This window comes from Miscanthus floridulus, chromosome 3, assembly GCF_019320115.1.
Source record: "Miscanthus floridulus cultivar M001 chromosome 3, ASM1932011v1, whole genome shotgun sequence".
Lineage (NCBI taxonomy): Eukaryota > Viridiplantae > Streptophyta > Magnoliopsida > Poales > Poaceae > Miscanthus > Miscanthus floridulus.
Window position 1 is genome coordinate 52,400,875 of NC_089582.1, and position 22,173 is coordinate 52,423,047.

General features: G+C 42.4%; 1 pseudogene; it reads left to right on the forward strand.

The window, feature by feature from the left end:
* The window catches only part of LOC136545730 (uncharacterized), a 38,914-nt pseudogene continuing 16,741 nt past the window's right edge, over positions 1-22,173 (forward strand).

Below are 22,173 nucleotides of genomic sequence, written 5' to 3' on the forward strand. Positions count from 1 at the left end.
ATGGTGTGGGTGCGCGTGTTGGAGGAAGGGGTGTTCCGGTTCGACGCCTCGGAGGCAGCGCGCGCCGCGGCGGGGCCCAGCCTCTCGTTCGCCGATCCGCGGCGGCGGGAGGTGCCGCGGGAGGGAAGCCACGAGCCAGCGGTCCTCCCGACGTGCGAGGTCGTCGGGGCTGTCCAGAAGGTCGTCCTCAAGGTACGGGACATGTGTGATGTAGGGATCATCATCCTACTAGCTAATGGTTGACGTGAAAAATTAATGTTTTCTGGCCGCCATCGTCGAAAACTTAGAAATCACAAAAGAAGAAAAAGACGAAACTCGATCAAACAAATGTGAATAAGCCGGAGTTTTGCACACACCTTGCCCACGATGATGTGAAGGTTTTCACAAAAATTCACCTTTAAAAGATCAAAGCTGGGTTTTAACAATTTTTTAAGAGAGGTTGACTTGAGAGTGCTCGTGGGAAATTGATTGAAAGCAAAGCTTACTCATGCATCCCATGTGTCATAGCACTCAAGTGACCAAGATCAACTTCAAAAGCTTTGATCAAAGGTTTCTCAAGAATTCACAAAAAGGATAAGAAAGAGGGAGCTTTGGGGCGTGGAACCAAGATAATAGAAGCTGAGCTTCAAGATATGATTTAGATACATTCCAAGCGTCCCAAAAACTCACAAAAAACATGCCAAATAATCAGCCAAATTAGTAACACAAAAACCTCCCAAAAATGACCAGAAAATCACCATAAAGAAAAATTGGAGTGAAAGGATGAACTCGAGAATTCAGCAAAAACTTTGATTACCAAAGCATGAATATAATTCATCTATACATCAGATTAGGCTCCTCATAACCAAAGAGGTGGTTACTTCTGTCTAGCCTAATCTCTCTAAAACATGAAGTTCTTGGCTAATCCTAAGGAAAATAGCAAGGGGCAAAAGGATAGCGGTCTTGGGCAACCACTTTTCTTATTTATAGGGTTATTATATATGTCAATAATGCCCTAGGTTTAGACTTTAACCACTAAGCCAACAGGGGTGAAACGGTCTGACTTGATTTCTATGCATTGGACGGCCATGAGCTCTTCATGAAGTCGCTTCGTCTGGACACAAGCTCACCGATGACGCCATGTGCGGTCCCGAGATTCTCCCCCTAGTTTTCAAACTCGGAAACCACTCCACCTGTAGTTCTGAGGCTGAAACTGCCAAAAACCCTCCAGGCCGCGCAGCAGCTATGCAAAGCCTCTGATGTCGACGCGTGTCCTCCATGTCCTCAGCCCAGTGGGCCACCAAGTGCTCGCAACGCCTTGCCACCTTGACTTGGTCCAAACTCAGCTTAGACACCGATCATGTTGTCTTCATCACCGTCTTGCATGTATCTCTTGCTCGATGACATGTCCAAGTGATAGCCGTACACAGTCCATCCTTCGGCCATTAGTCCTTCGGTCCAAGCCTCCGCGTCGACCCTTCACTCCTCATGATCCATCGTGCACAGACTCCTGCTTCACCTTCTCTATTGTCGTCGACCGTCTCATGCTCAACACCTGCACATCCACAAGCCAAGACACATGCTGCACATATAACTCACACCTTGGTTAATCACACACACATTTAACCAAAGCTCTGATCACCTCCTTGACAACGACTCATCACTCACACATGATCATATCTCAACCATGTGTTTGCACAGCAAGGCAAGGCCAGGCTGGCGGTGGCCATAGCCCGCCAAGCAGTGGCTATAGCCAGCCAATGATAGCTGGGGCGGCCAGAGGCCTCCGGGCTTGGCTAGGGTATGCAAGAAGAGGCTAGGGCAAAGAAATATTGGGAGAAGTTGCCCCGCACGCGGATTGGAAGTCACCTCCACACGTATTTTTTCACACATCAATTGGTTTTTTAAGTGCTAAAACATTGGTGGGAGTTAAGATAAGTAGTTGTTGGAGAGAGCTTTTTTTTTTCAATTCCGCAAAAAACCAACATTGGAAGTAGGTTTTGAGAAGCATTGGAGATGCTCTCTTGAGCCTTTGTTGAAGTGGGAGTGAATTGTCCGTACTTCACCTGGTTTAAACTAGTAGGTAAATGCATGCAACTCTCTCAATAATCTTGTGATGCTCACGTGAGCCACCTCTAGAAGTACTCCATTTTGCTAAATTGCCATTGTAGTTATTAAATCAATCATCCTCCACGCCAAATTGGCAAAATGGTTATCATTGTTTCTAATATGATATCTATTCCGAACGTAACTTTCATAATTTTCAATTCGACAACGCATCCTTTTTTTAAAGGAACAGGAGGGGCAAAGCCTCTACTGAAATGCATTATAAAGAAAAAGAAAGTGCAGTTTACAAACAAGCAGAAAGGGGGAAAAAAAGAGCGCATCCTTATCCTTTTTTTTCAGGCAAAAACGGGAGGCAGCCGGCTTACAGGTTTTGCCCACGTGGTTTTTTTAACTCTGATACCAATAATAATGAACTCTGTTTATGTATTGACTCTTTTTTTGATATGTTATCTCTCTGAAAGTTAAAGAAACATTACCTCGGAAAAACAATACATTTATAGGCTTACGTACATGTTCTCTTTTTTAACATGGCAGCTTCCTTCTGGGGAGCAAGCGGCCCACTTGAAAGAACTGGGAAACGAGTACAGAACCTGACAGAAGAAATTATAAAATATACTTTGTTGGCTTCTTTTATACCATCTCTATTTCAAATTATAAGATATTTTGGCTTTCCTAGATACATATAAACAGTGTATCTAGCAAAGCCAAAATATTTTATAATTTAGAATGGAGAGAATATATAACTAGTTTTTGACTTGCCATGATATATGTCAGGTTTTCACTTGGAACACGGATGCTTGGGCTTATGGACCAGGAACCACTTCATTGTACCAGTCATGGTAAGTCATTACTTTTGGGAGAAAACAATCATAAGCCCTAATCTGTACCATGGAAAACAATCATTTCTCCCTGTACCATGGAAAACAATCATTTCTCCATGGTACAGATTGACTTAAGACCAGAATCCACTATAAAATTCTCGGTCTCATCTGCCTACCCTGTCATTACTTTTGGGCCATTGAATACACCAGCTGAAGTTATCACATCCTTGTCTCATGCAATTGGTATTTCTCCCACAGTATTTAACCAATCTCTTCTGCTAATATTGTTATATGCTTTGAAACATGGCAGTGCTCTCTGGAGTAAAGTTTTTTTTTTAATTTTGTACATGAATAATGAAGCTGTATTCCTCTGCTCTGTTTTGAACAACGTAGTTGTAACGATCTTTAAATTCAGTTTAGCAATTCCATAGATACACGTTTGGAATCTTGATAGCGTTGTGGTATGTTAGCACTAGGGGTGGAAATGGATGTTCAATTATCCGTTTGTTTGAATTCATATCCAATAAAACAAATATTTTTCCTCGGACATGCACAAAGAGCTACGCATCATTTCATTAAGAAGAAGAGAGTGTACAAGGGAAGAAGAATCCACACACACACACGCCTCACACTCTGAGAAAGAAAACATGATAAAACCTGAACATGGATACTGGTATTAGCATCCGTTTTTAGTAGGGATGTTAAAATGGATGTACCCGAATCTAGCATTTCGTAACTTTTATATATCAGAATCTAGACTCGTATTCAAATAAATCATGCATTATCCAACAAATTATACGTATCAGTGAGGAATATAAATATGATGAAACTATTTAAAAGCTATTTTTATGTTGACTACTGGTATTAGTTTTTAGTATCATTAACGATGTATCTATTGAAACTATTGTTAATACCATTTTAAATTGTGCAAAATATATGTTATGGTAAAATTTTTCTATGATTAATATGTTGACATCAACAGTTGTTGTAGATCTATGTAACTTTTCATATATTAATGATCCAAGTAAAAAAAGTTTGATTGGATAGAATCCTAAAATGACCTATTTTTGGAACAGGAGGAAATAACAACAAACTCATAATCATAGGAAATAACTTTTAACTAATATAATGGTGCCATTTTGAATCAAATAACCTTCATATTGCGAGACTATGTTAGTTAATGATTAGAAAGTTTGATTTTTGAAACACATTATTTTGAAAATGTGCGGCCTACATTTTGGAAAAGAGGGACTACCTAAGATGCATCACTGCGCTTTTCACTATGTGAAAGGCCACAGTTGAACACACACATTCAAAATTAATTGTTTTATGTTACATCACTTGCTATTTGCTACCTTGTCAATTAAGATGGGAGAATTTTCCAATGTAGGAACTGTGTCCATGCCTCCGAAGTGGTCACTTGGCTATCATCAATGTCGTTATAGTTACATGTCTTCTGAGAAAGTGCTGAAGGTATTTTCTTGCTAGAGCTAGGTCAAAATGGTGTCATATATATATTTATTATTTTATATGTTTACTGTTACCACAAGTATGATCCAATGAAGTGTGGCATCTTAGACTTAAGAAATAAATATGCAAACTTATATTTAGTTACAATAGGAGTATATGAAAAATACTATGTACTTGTGATCAATACATGGTGATAATTTCCCTAAGCTGTATGTAGTAAAGAATTTTTATTATTGTTAAAAATTTTGTTCTTGGTGTTGTAAGCTTCAAAGTGATTCCATTATTAGAAAAAAAAAACTTTAGTCTTCTTCATGGGCCTATTGCAGCATGCAAACCTTCTATTTCTATAGCTCCAATCTTTTTTTTGTGGATCTTTTTTTTTCTCAAACACACAGGAGAGTTATGTATCATTTTATTAAGAAGAAAAAGGGGTAAGAGCCCTTACACAACACACACGCACACACACATGCACACACCCATGCACGCGCACGCACACACCACCTCTGTTCATGTAATTGTTTGTGGGTCATACTGTTTCAATTATTGATAAATTTTCTTTGTAACCTGACACCTCTGCTCTCTCTTCTTTATTTTAAGGCATGAATACATCTTAATAATGATTGTTTAACAGGTTGTTATAACATTTAGAGAGAAAGGCATTCCTTGTGACGTTATCTGGATGGATGTTAACTATATGGATGGTTTTAGGTGCTTCACGTTTGATAGCGTAAGTACTTGTTCTATCAAAGATTCTTTGTTTGAACATCCACTACGTAAAAAACGATTTTTAGCAATGGTTCGATTTTTTTTTGTAGGGGCGGCTGGTGATGGAGCCGCCCCTATAGTGGCGTGCTCGGGTGCCCAGACACCAGTCGCCCCTACAAATGGAACAGCAGGGGCGGCTGGTGTTACGAGCCGCCCCTACAAATGGGGTCTGATTTGTAGGGGCGGCTCAATCACCAGCTGCCCCTGGAAATGCTATTTGTAGGGGTGGCTGGTAATTAAGCCGCCCCTACAAATGGCCCCGTATTTATAGCACCGATTTGTAGGGGCGGCTCAATCACCAGCCGCCCCTACAAATGCCCCCCATATAAAACAGATGCAGCACCTTCTTCCTCCTCGGGTCACTCACTTCAACCCGTGAAAAAAGGTGGGGAGGACTTGGGCACCTCCCAAAAAGTGCTCTACTAAGGGGGGAAGGTTTTGGTCTCAAATCCTTTGGTGGAGAGGTTGTAGAAGGTAAGAAAATGCTATTCCATACTTTTTTTGAAGTTTAAATGGTTGGTTAGTGAGTAATTAGAGTTTTGTTTTTCTCTCTCTTCTATGGTGCTTGAGTTATTTATGAAGCAAATTAGACCCAACTTTTAAATGTACTAGGATAAATTAGGGAGGGGAACAAGATCATACCCTTATTTTGTCCATGTTTCTTGATTTTAGTGAACAATTAGTTAGTTTTATGGATGTTTCATGTGCATGTGGATCTAGATCTAGGGTTTGGTTTTTTTTATTAATTTCGTTTTTGTAAATTTATGTTTAATGAAATTGGACTAGGGTTTGTATGAAATATATTGGGTAAAGTATAATTATTGCTAATTGTTGTCTTTGAAATTATTTATTGTAATCAATAAATATGTATTTAATTATTTATGGATAAATGGGCCGTTAATTAATTTTCTTTTACCATGGTGTGTTTGTATGCTTCATATAATTATATTAGATTTATATTCATATATATCTGAAGTATATACAATTATTCTCAAGTAATTATTAATTTGTTTCATTTCTATATATATCTGAATAAGTACTCCTTTAATGTTTGTTTTGTTGTTGTTGTAAAAGATGGAGTACAAGAACTCTTGGATGTATGGTTCGTTAAGGTTCAAGGCAGGTTTCCGTGAAGAAGTGGATAAATTTATTGAAGCCGCAAAGAAGCATGCAACGACATTGAAAGAGAATAAGGATACAATTATTTGCCCATGTAAAGATTGCAAGAACCGTATGGCATGGACAGATGTGACTATCATCAGATCACATTTGATTATGCGAGGATTTGTTGAGGACTACACAGTGTGGATTCATCATGGTGAAACGGTTATTGTTAACGACGAGGATGAGGAGGAATACGACGACGAAACCATAGAATCCCTGTCCCAATATTCAGCAGAGCTTGATGCACGAATGGATTTTGAGTTTGGCAATGAACAAGGTGGTGATGCTGGTGGTTGGGATGGTAACGACAAAGGTGGTGCCAATAATGATGGTGGAGCACGTGTCGGGGATGAAGATGATTTGGAGGACATGATTCGAGCCCTTGGACCAGAGATTTTACTAAATAGCCCGAAAGGTCTAGAAAATTTGGAAAGGGTGACAAAAGCATCGAAGGAGACTGTGTATGGTGTTGAAAAGGGTTGTCCGATACATTGGACATTGCTACGTTTTGTGCTTGAGCTGCTCATCCTGAAGGCTAAGTATGGCTAGTCAGACTGTAGTTTCAATGATCTATTGCATCTCCTGTCATGGGTGCTGCCACAACCAAACTCAGTTCCCACCAACACATACCAAGCGAAGAAGGTCATAAGTCCATTGACAATGGGAGTTGAAAAAATACATGCATGCCCCAACCACTATATACTTTTTTGTGGCGAAACGTTCAAATCACTGGATAAATGTCCCTAGTGTGGGGCCAGCCGGTACAAGAACAATGACCTTTACGGTGGGGACAAACCCTCCACGGGAAAAAAGAGGAATGAGAAGGGTACCAAAAAGGTGGTACAAGAATCTCAGCCCCCAGAGGACACTCCATTAGGCAACGATGCAAAGCAGAGAAGAATTCCTGCCCTGGTAATGTGGTACCTACCAGTGACCGACCGCTTGAGACATATCTTCATAAACCCTAAAGAAGCCGCACTCATGACATGGTGGGATGATGAGCGCAAGGTGGATGATGATAAGATTGCACACCCGGCTGATTGTAGTCAGTGGCAAAGGTTTGATGAGAAGCACAAAGAATTCAGCGATGACCCAAGGAATGTATGGTTTGGCTTGAGCACCGATGGAATGAATCCCTTCAATGAGAGGATGAGCGACCACAGCACATGGCCAGTGATCTTGACCATGTACAACATCCCAACATGGCTGTGGCAAAAGAGAAAGTACCTTCTCCTCACTATTCTTATTTCTGGCCCTAAACAACCAGGCATTGATATAGACGTGTTCCTCGAGCCCTTGATGCAAGAAATGGAGAGGCTATGGAGGCATGGGGAGCAGATGTACGATGCATTTCGAAAGGAGGACTTCATATGTAGAGCAATAATATTTGTTACTACCAATGATTACCCCGCGCTGTTTGCTTTATCTGGACAGATCAAAGGGAAGACGGGATGCTTGGTTTGCTTGGATGGTACTACATGGGTGTACCTGGATGTATCCAAGAAGATAGTTTACCTAAGGAATCGACGCTTCTTAAAGATAAGTCACAAGTACCGCAGCAAATTGTTCTTTAGATTTTATGACAACGCCCCGGAGATTGAACCCCCTCCGGAGAGACGTCATAACGAAGAACACGTGTACAGAATGGTGAAAAACATACGCGTCATCTATAGAAAGAAGAATCTGGATGGGACGAACAGAGATAGAAGCACACCTCCTGTCGAAGGCGTACCTTTCAAGAAACAATCAATCTTTTTTCAGTATCTATCTTATTGGCCAGACTTGGAGGTCCCCCATGCCATTGATGTTATGCACGTGTAGAAGAATGTCTTTGAGAGTCTCATTGCTACCTTGATGGACACAGGCAAGTCAAAGGATGGTCTGAAAGCACGGAAAGACATGGTGCAGCTAAACGTGATGCCACAGCTTTAGCCGGTACCTGAGGCTAATGGAAAATACACGCTGCCCGCGGCGTGCTTCAACCTAACACCAGACGAGAAGAGAGCTATATGCACTTTCCTAAGAGGGATCAAAGTCTCGACTGGGTTTTCAGCAAATGTGAAGAAGCTAGTGTCGATGAAGGACTTGTCAATAACACACTGCAAGGCTCACGATTGCCATGTGATGCTGACAATATTTCTACCTATTGCAATCAGGGCTATAAAGCCAGAGTTCTTGAAAATGGCCATCACCCGCATGTGCTACTTCTTTTCGAAGATCTAACAGAAGACGATTGGCAAGGAAGAGCTGAGTGACCTACATGAATTTATGGTGGAGACACAAAACCAACTGGAGATGTGTTTACCCCTTGCTTTTTTATATATAATGCCACATCTCATGATTCACATGGTTCATCAAATACAGGTGCTTGGCCCTTGCTACTTGCATGAAATATGGTCCTATGAGCGGTTCATGTTGGTTCTAAGTCGATACGTGCATAATCGAGCATACCCAGAGGGCTCCATGATAGAGGGTTACAGTACTGAAGAAGTCATTGAGTGCTGTCAAGAGTACCTAAAAGTACAGAAAGGGATTGGTAAACCCGATTCTCGTCACAAGGGTAGGCTGGCTGGGAAGGGCACCAGTGGTAGAAAAGTGTTCATCGACCATGATTACAAAGAGGTGAGTCAGGCGCATTACAGTGTCTTGCAGAGTACACAACTGATACAACCGTATATTGATGAACACTTGGCTATCATTATGGCAGAGAGAAATGGTCGTTCGGATGATTGGGTCATGAAACAACACAAGCAACGACTAACTACATGGTTGAAGGACCAAAACATACCGCCTAGAGAAACCATAGACTCTATTACCATCAGTAGGTTGGCGGAGGGGCCATCGAGACAAGTGACATCTTGGAATGCTTATGACATCAATGGGTATACGTACTATACCCACGCAAAGGATAGTAAATATGTGAACCAAAACAGTGGCGTTCGAATAGAGGCTCTCGATGGATTAGGGCGGAAAATCCAATACTTTGGCATCATTGAAGAGATATGGGAACTTGACTATGGAAGGGATATAACGGTGGCCCTGTTTCGATGCCGCTAGATCAAACAACACCAACTGAATGAGATCGGATTGAGAGTCCTGGACCTCGAGAATCTAGGCTACCAAGATGACCCTTGGGTGCTCGCTTCACGTGTCACACAAGTTTTCTATATGTCTGACCCACAAAGTAACCTCCCCCCGAAGAAGAAGACAAAGCACGTGGTTGCCTCCGGGAAACAACACATTATTGGAGTTGATGGCGTGGACGATGTTGAAGCTTACAATAACTATGATGAGATATCGCTATTCACAGACTTTCCTAAGAAGATCAGTGTTGTGGAAAAGAACCTCCCCAAAGACATAATGCCATGGAAACGAAAAGGTGTCAAGGGAAAAGTCGTTACAGCGGGCTAGCTAGTTGTTGAACGTGGAGTGTTTGTGTAAGTGTGTGTTTGTAAGACTTCATTTATGCATGCGTGTGAGACTATATATTTATGTACGTGTGTAAGACTACATATTTTTGTATGTGTGTGAGACTACATTTTATGCATGTGAGACTACCCTTTGCAACATCCAGATGACTCTATTTGAACATCCACTCTATTACTACTAAAACTTTATGAAATCACTTAACACTTTATGAAATTAAGAAATGACCAAAATAAAAGTAGGAGATCTTGATGAGTTATACAACTCTTATATTCATCACCTTTATAGCTGAAATCATTTAGTGTTTGAAAATTAGGTTTGAAGCTGTCATTTTCTGAAATTTAAAATTTGAATTGTCACATGAAGAAGTGATCAAAATAAAAGTTGTAGACAGTGAGGAGTTCAACAACTTTTATGTTCACGACTTTTATTGTTGAAATCATTTAAGGTTTCAAAATCTTGTTTCAAGTTGCCATTTAGTGAAATTCAAAATTACAACGGTTCAAATTTGGTCAAATGAAAATATGATCAAAATAAAAGTTGTACATATTGATGAGTTGTACAACATTGGTATTCATGAGTTTTTCATCTGAAATTATTTACTCTTTCAAAATATTGTTTCAAGTTGAAATTGTTTGAATTTCAAAATTTGAATCGTTCATACAAAGTCACATGACAAGATGACCAAAATAAAAGTTGTACATGTCGATGAGTTATACAACTTTTATGTTTACAATATTTTCATTTTATTTAATTTAAAGTCATAAAATTGTAGTCGAAGTTTTAAAATTCAAATTTATAATTTTTATTTTTTTTGTTTTCTATATTGTTTTGACTACAATCGTTTATATATATATTTCTTCATATATATAATAATACAAAATATTATATTTGTGCATATACACAATTGTTTTTATCTTACTTTTATTTTGGTCACAATTGTTTTATATATACACAATTGTTTTTATAATACAAAATTAACAATTTTAAAAAATAAAAATATATTTCTAGGGGCAGTTGGATCAAGAACCGCCCCTATAAATGCATTTGTAGGGGCGGCTGGATCAGGAACCTCCCCTAAAAATGCATTTGTAGGGGCGGCTGGATCAAGAACCGCCCCTAAAAATGCATTTGCAAAAACCGCCCCTACAAATCATCCTGTCTATATATACGAGTGCGCACGGGTGTTGTCTTCATTTGGGCGCTCTCTTCTCCTCCGACGCCGTCAGGCTGCCCCGCCGACGTCGGCCCGTGCCCCTTCCCCGCCGACGCCGGCCCACGCCACTTCCCCTCACCCGCGCGCCCCATCTCCGCCCCCGCGCGCCTGCTCCTTCCCCGCACCCGCGCGCCTGCTCCTCCCTGCCCTAGGGTTTCTGACCCCGCCGCCGACGCTCGCTCGCTCCCCGGTGGTTGGCCCCCGCCGGCCGGCCGCTTCCCCTCACCCACGCGCCCCATCTCTGCCCCCGCGTGCCTGCTCCTTCCCCGCACCCACGCGCCTGCTCCTCCCCGCCCTAGGGTTTCTGACCCCGCCGCCGACGCCCGCCCGCTCCCTGGTGGTTGGCCCCCACCGGCCGGCCGCTTCCCCTCACTGCCCCAGTGCCTCGGCGCCATCTGCGGCGTGGGGCTCGTCAAGGCGTTCCAGAGCGCCTACTTCGATAGGTACAGCAGCGGCGCCAACTCGCTCACGTCAGGGTACTCCCATGGGATGGGGCTCGGTGCAGAGATCATCGGCACCTTCGTGCTCGTCTACACCGTCTTCTCCGCCACCGACGCCAAGCGTAGCGCCCGCGACTCCCACGTCCCGGTGAGCACCCGACCAACGCCACCGCCTCTTCCTTTTTTTCTTTCAGCTTTGTGTCTCGATCTGCTGCTACCTGCTTAGTTGAGAGTATACTATTTTGTAGCTTAAAAGTTGGCTTGTTTTAATACTTGGCATCACTCGTAAGTTGAGTCCTAGGCGAGCTTAATTAGAGCCCAATTCATGCTAGCTAATCACATGCTCAAATCTTGGCAACGTACATGGCGCATGTGAGTCAGTGAAGAAAAAAAGAAAAATTCGTTCCGGTTTAGAGAGGGAAAGGAGTAGCACAACAGATACAAAAAGGCAAGAGTTTATCTTCTCTTTGGAAAGTCCAGGGCAGAATATGAGTATCATCATTGCTCTAGAGCACGCAGGAGGAATTTCTTCGCCGTAGACTAACTAAAGTGTTTTAGTTTTTGAAAGATTCTCCTGATGTTTGTTTTGTTCTTCCATGCTTCTAGCTACAAATGTTATTTCTTATTTGCAGTATGACATAATATGATTTGTGGTAGGTTCTTGCATTGTTCTAGCATGCTGGCTTGACTGTATTTTTTTATGAAAACTTGTGCTACTTGCTGGACTATGATAGTAAAGTTGTATTACTTGCTGGACTATGATACTTGCTTGACTGTATTAGTTGACAGTTTCGATGCCACTCTATAACTGTGAGAGATAAATCCTTTGCTCCTCTCTATCCCTCATTTCAAACCTTGTGCTCGGATATGGCAGGGATTGAGACATAAACACTTATATTTGAACTGTGCAACAAGTAGAAATGTAAAAGCTTAAACACTTATATTTGAACGGTGCAAATTAATAGTCAATCCTTTTGTGTGCTCAAGGTGAAATAAGCACTGGAACTGAAATTATGTTTGTGATACTAACAGACTCAATCTTCTATTCTCCATAACAATGGCTGCTTTTAATAAGTTATACATACACTATATTTGCTTTGATGCTATTGTCTGCTTTTAATACTCTAGGCATCAGCTTCTTCTCGTATTATACATACACTGTATTTTCTTTGATGCTATTGTCTGTGCTCTTACTCTTACTCTTACTCATACTACTCTCTATACTACTATACTACTACAAAGTTAACTGGATATGTGCCTACTACTTCTCTTACTACTACATAACTACTGCCACTGCTCTATACTACTACTGCTCTGTACTACTTAACTGCTGCTGATACTCTATACTACTACTTAACTAATACTTAAGTTGTCCTTGCTACTACTTTATACTCTTACTCTTACTACTACTTCACTACTCTTACACTACTACTCCACTGCTCTTACTACTACTACTACTACTCCTCCTCTTACTACTCCTGGGCATGCTTGTACAACTGGGCATGCTTGCTGCTTGCTGCGCTCTGCTTGCTGCTTGCTGCTCAAAATTGAAACAGGCTTCCAATTGTAGAAGCTGTTAATGCTTATCTTGGACATGATGATGGCTATTTCGATTTTTACACGCTGAGCAAAGTGCCTAGAGTAATGGGAACTATACATGATGTTCATGCCCATTTTGATTCACACTGAGCAAAGTGCCTTAGGTCAATGATGTTAGATTTTTAGACGCAGGAGGAGCACCCTTAGGTGCGGCAGCCGCACCTTACTTACGATTGTTGTCTGCAATTTTTGCTAGCTAATAATCAGTACACCCCCTCAATGCATCCTCCCTGTCTAATTAGCACTATTTCCTAATGGTATCTGTGGACTGATTAGTAGCTTTGATGAGAACTTGGGTTATTAATTGAGACCTAAGGCACTTTGCAATAATGTTTCTATACATTCTTAATAGTATTATTTCCCATCTGTGAACTGTTGGTACTCGTTTCATGCCATTTGCAATAGCTCATTAGCTCATTAATCCTAGCTGTCTTCTCTGTACTTGTTGTCTTCTCTGTACTCCTCTTCGATCTACTACTACTCTCCTCTACTCCACTCTACTCCTCTCCTCTCCTAAGCAGTTGTTGCTTTTTTTGCTACTTCTACTACTTCCCTACTACTACTGTCTACTACTTCTGATTGTCCGATCTGCTTATCAGGTTTGGAAGATATTAAGCATATGATGTTCTTACATTGTCATGTTGCTTTTTCTAGGAAGCAGCACCTGCTTTTTTTTGCCAAATCTCCCCTCTCCTCTATTTGTTGCCACCTTTCCTATCCTCTATGTTTTGGAAGCAGCACCTGCTTTTTTTTGCCAAATCTCCCATCTCCTCTCCTCTCCTTTGTTTTGCCGATGATGAAATCGTCCAAGTCCATACATTATATGGAATATGAGCTGATGATTAAGAACTTGTGAGGAACTTGGCATCATTAGCAGCCGCCCCTACATTACCTTCTCCTCTCTTCTCTGTTATGATGCCTTGATGCTCTAAGTTCAAGATCAGATGATGTTTGACATGTTTCTGAGGCCTCTACCACTGCTACTTCTCGTTTTTTATATATTGTTGTTTTATAGGACTACTTTGGTTTATAGACCTTTTTGATTTCTTATACCTTCTCGCGTACCTAAAGCACACTTTCTTGCATCTATTAGAATAAAGCGCGAAATAATGTCGCGGACACTAGACAGTGCAGCCCGATGCCCCGAGCATGATGAGCAGCCAACCCTTGAGGAGCAAGCACTAGAGGACCAACTTACTTAGGAATAGTTCAATAAGGAGGTACAAAATGATCTAGAAGTGATGCTTACTCAGGAGCAGTGTGACAAGGAGGAGGGCCCCGAAGGAGAGGCTGCTGAAGGCGAAGAAGAAGAGGATGATGCTGATGATGACTCAGAAGAGGGATATGTAAATCCCAAGGATCCTTTCCCACGTGAAGCCAGAAGGAGGCCAACGGAGGAAGATTTGGACAAGGACTTTGACCCAAACGAGGAGGTTGGGAAAAGCCTTAGCTTGTAAATTTTGCTAAAGCTTTGGCTATGTTACCTCTGCTAACACTTTGACCTGTCGTATATACAGGCCCTCCTGAAACTCGGAAAAGACAACGTCGACGTCCGCGACATCTTGCTGGACAAGACGGAGTAGAGGAAAGGAGAGCAGAGGCAACAGCCACAGAGACAGATCACGATGCCTCTGCTCCACAACCTGAAGACACAACCACGACTACCAAGCCTAAGAGGAAACGAGGGGATAGAAAAGGAAATCTATATCCAGATAAGGCATGCTATGTGATAACGGAGGTCGGGCCAGCAGGGGTGGTCCTTGAGCCAAAGGAATTAAGAGGACGATTCCGTAATGCGATCGGGGCCCTAGTAAGAGATAAATTGAACCCAGCAATCCCTAACTAGAAAGAGGTACCAGAGAACAAAAAGAATGAACTATGGGATAGGCACCTGAGGGTCAATTTTAGATTTCCGGAGGGTAAGCACGAACTGGTAAAAAAAATGCTTTCAGGATGATGGGAGAGGTATTCCGACGTTGGAGGTCGGAGCTCAACACGAAGTATATCCAAAAGGGGTTAACTCCCTTCAAAGAGTTCGGCAAAATAACTCCTAGTCAATGGGAGGAGCTCGTGGCTTAGAAGACTTCACCGGAGGCATTGGAGCTCAGTGCCCGTAACACTGAGCTGGCGAAGAGGAACAAACACCACCATCATCTAGGCCCCGGTGGCTACTATGCCAAGGAAGAGCAGTTTAGGAAGATGGACGAAGAGGCCACAGTTGCTGGGAATATCGATGTGATGAATCTGAAGGTACGCTCAAGGAACTGGATATATGCGAGGAGTACAGAATCATTCGGCAGTAATCTTAAGTTTAATAAGCCGGAGACCCAAGAGGCGGTATCAAGGATACTGAAATATGCTGAAGACAAGGAGAAGGGCTCCTTCAATTCTTCTAGAGAGAGGGACGAGCTTAGCCTTGGCTTGGGAAACAAGGAGCACACAGGCCGCACCAGGGGGCTAGGGAAAAGGACGACCTGGAAGCAAGGATTTGAAGAGGACAGGCACATGTACAAGAAACATGGCCGAGACCGGGAGACTAGTCTTGAGCTCCAAGTGAAGGCTCTAGTTGTGAAGGCGCTGGAGGAGCAAGGACTATCTACGGAGCCACGGATATTAGTGACGCCGCCGGGAGAACTGGCATTAGTTGGCAGCCCTCCGAAAGTTCCTAGCAGCCAAGGTTCCACTGCAGCCACAACCCTCATCGATCACATACGGGAACCAACTAGTTGCACCTTGGTGTTTCTTAGCGGCCAACAAAACACTGTGATGGAGGTGGCAACGGGTGTGGCACATCCTCCCGGTGGCTTACACCACAATAATAAGATACTGCCGGACTACACTAGGGTCGAGGTGCATACCATGAAGCTCGAGTTCATGCAGTGGAGGATAGACTACGCAACTCCCGAGGGGCTGGTGTTACTTGGAGACGTTATTGGGCAGTTCATCCTCTAGCACAAACGGGACATTATATTGACTGCTTCTTCGCCGCCTCCCCCTCTCCCAAATTTGGAGCGAGTTGTTGTGGTTGGGGAGATATTTTCACCGTCTCGTGACCACCATGTACCTAAGATGCCACATTCTTCCCCACCTCCTAGCGAGCATGTGCCTGATGAGATGCCACAACCTTCTCCAGCTCGTACCAAGCAAGTGCATGATGAGATGCCACAGTCTTCTCAACAAGCATAGCCGATACATGAACAACGAGTGCCTCCTAAAGAAGGTGATGCACAAGAAGACGAGGACGTGCCTGAATGGGAACTTCGAAAGAAGATTCCAATCAACATAAGGCCAGTTTATGTTCCGGTGAAAGACATCTCGTCGGTGTCCAAGTGGTATTCACATGACCAGTTCAAGCCTGAGAACCAAGTTAAACAAGTCCTAGAACGGGGTTCTGAGGAGGCCGTAACTAGCAAACTCCACCAAATTACAAAGCAGTATCCAAATGTTGATGACATCAAATGGTCAAAGGATTGCCCGAAAACATATGAAAGAGGCAAGCCCTTTATACCAAATCGGGACATCCGGCGCCTACCACTTGGAATGAGAAGGTTCCATGATTGGTACTTGCGTGTTCTCCCAACGAGCATAGATATCATACAAGTATGCTTTCCCACCGGCACATTTGGAAGCCCAGCCGGGAAAATTGTCTTTGACTTCAATGACATGCACACATGTTTTCACCTGGGAGAAATGGAGATGAATCTAATTCGCACGTGGTGCTTGTAAGTCCTTGTCCTCCCGATATGATATGAATGTAATCTTTGAATTTTGTTGTAACTAACCAATGCCGTGATTTGTAGAATGCAAGTGCACATTGTCAAACAAATGCCAAGTCTGAAAGCCGGGTATGTAGACCCTCAAGCTATAGCCCAACCAAATTTTAATTACCCTAAACAGTGGACAGTGGATGCCAAAGAGCTAGCTGTTGCAAAGACTCTTCGGGAGAAAGAGCGCATCTGTACGGCGAAACTAAAGGAAGAGTCCCTTAAGGTTGCGGCATACATTGCTTTGGCTTTCAAAAATCTACAACAACACTCTACTATATGGCTACCATACAACTTCGAGTAAGTTCAACTATATACTTAAAGCTTTGTTTGATATATTTTATTCGATGCAAAAGAGCTTATCTAGTTCTATGATTAAATCCATGCAGCAACCACTGGATTTGTATAGCCGTCGATGTCGTTAGGAGCATGGCATGGGTCTTTGATTCAATAGATAAGGACCCGGCGACATACAAAGACTTCATATCGATTCTCAAGACGTATACATATCGACAATCCTCATTAGCTTATATGTTTGTATACATACTTGTAACGTTCACTTATGGATACTAACAAGTTGTATTTGCTAAAATAATTTGAACATGGCATTTAGTTCTATGTCACTCATCATCACGGAAGGCATGATCCAGCGAGGAAGGAAAAGCTGGCTATAAAAACACTATGTGCGGTAAGTGTAACTTACTTCTTCAGTACTCCGTTACATGGCTGTCAAAAGCATTACCTAACATTTTCATATGCAAAACACACAGTGCCCCAAGCAGAGGCCTGGGAGTGTACATTGTGGATACTATATATGTTCTATGATGAGTAACACCAGTGCCTACAGGAGACACCCTTTAAGGGTAAGTTTGAACCTCTTCATCAGTAGTATAAAAACTTCGTACATGGTATGAAATACTAAACCGAAACTTGTTCTCTTGTAGTGGAGAGAAGAGAAAGGAATGAAAAAAGACCCATACAAGGATGACCAACTCTTAGAGCTCGTCGGCGACCTTTGCAACTTCATATTGGACCAGATTGTACACGTCAAAGGCGCCTACCATGACCGAGAGTCTGACTTAGGTAGAAATCCTCAGTACCAACACCTTCATGAGACTGAAAGGCTAGCTCTAGGACGTTGATAACAATGTTTATGGAATTTGTATATTAAATGATGGATTGTATATATCCTTACGAATTGGACTTGTAATTGTAGTTTATATAATACTATTGTGCTGGTAGTCGCGTTCGGAATGTTGGTCGCGGGGCGTTCGGCAACGCGAACGCGGTTCGGAACATTGGTCGCGGGGCGTTCGGCAACGCGAACGCTGGATGGAATACGCGGAAACAAACAGTTCTGGTCGAATTTGAATTGTAAATTTGAATTTTTTTTTGCGGGAAAACGTACTGTAGGGGCGGTTCTAGATTGAACCGCCCCTATAAACAGGTATTATAGAGGCGGCTGGCACTACAGCCGCCCCTACAAATCGATTTGTAGGGGCGGCTCAATCACCAACTGCCCCTACAAATCGATTTGTAGGGGCGGCCTGGGAACCGCCCCTACAAATGCATGATTTGTAGAGACGATTCGGTAGGGGCGGCTGACCAAACCGTCCCTACAAAGGGTTACCTGCCGCCCCTAAAAATGCTTTGTGTAGTAGTGATCTACGCTTCATTTATCATCTACTCCCTTCGTCCCACAAAGAGTGTCATTTCTCGCTTCCCGAGAAGTCAAACACTTTCTACTTTGACCAAATATATATAATTATTAATATTTATGGTGCATAATTAGTATCATTAGATGAATCGCTTAATATATTTTATAATAAACTTATTTGGAGATATAAATATCGCTAATATTTTCTATAATTTAGTCAAACTTAAGAAAGTTGGACCAACACGAACCCCATAGCGACACTTTTTTTTGGAACAGATGGAGTACATGTTTACAAAATTATATTTCTTCAAAATTTTGAATAGTTCATGTAATTGTTTTGCTCCTATCATTATGTACAAAAGTGTAGTTGGATTGTCATTGGTCCCGTTAGGTCCTGTTTGAGCATTTTGCTAATGCTATCTGATATATATACTGCAGAACTGCTTCTACAGTCAAAATCAATGGTTGATGATCTCCATTCCATGGGATGCAAAGCAATCTGGATGCTTGACCCAGGAATCAAGAATGAGGAGGGTTACTTTGTGTGCGAAAGTGGTTCAGAAATGGATGTTTGGGTTCAAAAGGCAGATGGCAGCCCATTTATTGGTATGTTTGCAAAGCTTAAATGTTTTCCCTTCATTTTTTTTTCTTAAACTTAGTAGGATATCTTCATGTACTCTTTATGCATGTTCTAAACTCAGGGAAAGTATGGCCTGGTGATTGTGTTTTCCCTGATTTTACCTCGAAAAGAGCACTTGCCTGGTGGGCTAGTTTGGTAAGGGACTTCATCTCCAATGGTGTTGACGGAATATGGAATGACATGAACGAGCCTGCTGTTGCCGATGTAAATGATTTTCATTATCTGTACGTTTATCTTATGTCTTGTTTGGTTTGTTTCCTTAGCAACTGAAAGTGATCGTATGAATTTAATTTGCAGACTACTACCAAGACAATGCCTGAAAGCAATATCCATAGTGAAGATGCTGATATCGGTGGCACCCAGAACCATCCATACTATCACAATGTATATGTTGTTCCCCTGCCGAGGATTAGCTGCCATTGTCAATAATGAAATATTTTCACATAATTTTCTATTTCATATAAATTTAATGCTTTCGTGATTTTTAATCTTTAGGTCTATGGAATGCTAATGGCAAGATCTACTTATGAAGGAATGGTGTTGGCTAATGCTTCTAAACGACCATTTGTTCTTACACGAGCTGGTTTTATAGGAAGCCAGCGGTATGCCGCAACATGGACGGGTGATAACATGTCAACTTGGAAGCATTTACACATGAGTCTGTCAATGATTCTTCAATTGGTAAGTGAAATATTTGTTCCATGTATCCAAAAGTTCCACCTTAAAACATTCTGAGGGCCTAAGCATTTTTGTTTTTGACAACAAGCTTTAACTCGCTTCAATAATGCAAACCCTGATAAAGTACCTCGACTAAGGGGAGAGACATCCACCCTAGCATTTTACTAATAGGTAGAAGGTGAGAATCAAACCCTGGTTGGCTGTGTGACATCCTCCACCCCCCCCCCCCTAGCCAATTCATCTTAGGGAGATTCTCCATACCCTAATGAAAGGACCTAAACGATGCCTAGAGGGGGGGTGTGAATAGGCGCTTTATAAATTTAAACCTGCAAAAACGAAGATCAAACAGCACTGAATAGGTCTGTCGGCTTAATTAGCCGACTTGCCTCGTCGGCTTAGCCGATAGGCTCTCTGTTGCATAGTATATGGGTCGGCTTAGCCGATCCCACTACTTGGCTTAGCCGACTCCTTCGGCCAGGTCAGGTGCAGGTAGGGATGAAAACGGTACGGATATTTTTCGACCGTATTCGAAACCGAATCCGTTTAGAGGGGTTGAAATCTGTCCATATCCGAGTCCGGATATCCAACATCCGATACCGTATCCGTATCCGAATACTCAAATCGCATATTTATGATGTCGATATCCAATCGTATCATATCCGACATAGTTGACACTATCCGTATTCGAATCCGAATCCGGACAGAAATATGAAAACAAATGTAATATCGGTGATATCCGTCCGTATCCGATCCGTTTTCATCCCTAGGTGCAGGGTCCCCAAATGCTTGTTTTGATCTTCTCTCTTTCCCTCATCGATCCAAGGTGATATGGGATGTATATAGTGCAAATGTATCTTGCTCAAGATGCTCCTACACCCACAAACACATATACCCGAGTAGACACAATTGGAGGCTCACAAACATGAAAGTAATGAAATGAAAAGTAAATGTGAGCCAAACCGAACAGAGAAGACGCAGCGATGTGTTTGACCGAAGTTCGGGCCCCACCAAGGTGAGCCGTACATCTCCGTTGTGGAAGCTGAGGAGGACCCAACAAAGGTCAACTCGTGGCTAGGCCCAAAGCGGCCTCTTTCCAACTTTTACACTAAGGGGTCTTGTTTCCTTTTTTTAGCAAGAAGACTAGCCCTTACAAACTTCCAGCCGTGCACCACACCGCGGTGACTCACCGATGACCACTAAGGCCATCTAGGAGGAAAGCTCCAAGAGTAACAAATGCTTCACATGAACTTAATGTCACCACAAAGTGCTCAAGGGTGGTTCAACTCAGATTTTGCTCACACACAATCTCACACATGCTTAAATTTGCTCTCCAATTCAAAGGATATGGCTAGATGGACACCAATCCCACAAAGAGTGAATTGGGAGCTCTCTTTAGGCTTTGCTGGTATATATGAGCGTAGAAAAGCTTTAGGAACCGAGCAAGGCTGTGGGAGGAGGTATAAATAGAATAGGTTCAAAAAGTAGCTGTTGGGCTCCTAGGCCAGCCAGAGTCGTAGTCTACTTGACCAGTCGGCTTAAGCGACTGGGTGACAGGTGACCGTTTGAAAGGTCCTAATGGCTAGAGGGGGTGAATAACCTATTAAAATTTCTACAACAACACTTAGCAAACCGGTTAGACAAATATGAGGCGAAGCGAGTGTTGCGCTAGCCTACTAAAAATGCAAGCCACCTACCATAATTCTAGTTTCTATAGTCTCTATTCACACAATGGTTATGTCACTACACTGAGTTAGTGTACTCTCAAAGGCTAATTAAAGAGCCACACTAATGAAACTAATAAGCTCTCACGACTAGCTACACTAAAGAGCTTGACAACTAGTTTGCGGTAATGTAAAGAGAGAGGGAGCAAGATGGTTATACCGCCGAGTCGAGGAATGCACCAATCAATCACAAGAATGAATACCTCGAAATCAAATGATGACATAATGATTTTTTACCAAGGTTCACTTGCTTGCCGGCAAGCTAGTCCTCGTTGTGGCGATTTACTCACTTGGAGGTTCACGCGCTAATTGGCATCACACGCCAAACCCTCAATAGGGTGCTGCACAACCAACACAAGATGAGGATCACACAAGCCACGAGCAATTTACTAGAGTACCTTTTGGCTCTCCATCGGGGAAAGGTCAAGAACCCCTCACAATCACCACGATCGGAGCCGGAGACAATAACCAACCTCCGCTCGACGATTCTCGCTACTCCAAGCCATTTAGGTGGCGGTAACCACCAAGAGTAACAAGCGAATCCCGCAGCAAAACACGAACACCAAGTGCCCCTAGATGCAAACACTCAAGCAATGCACTTGGTTTCACTCCCAATCTCACAAAGATGATGAATCAATAATGGAGATAAGTGGGAGGGCTTTGGCTAAGCTCACGAGATTGCTATATCAATGCAAATGGCCAAGAGAGTGAGCTAGAGCTAGCCAAACGATATTTATAGACACCCCCAAATAATAGAGCCGTTGGC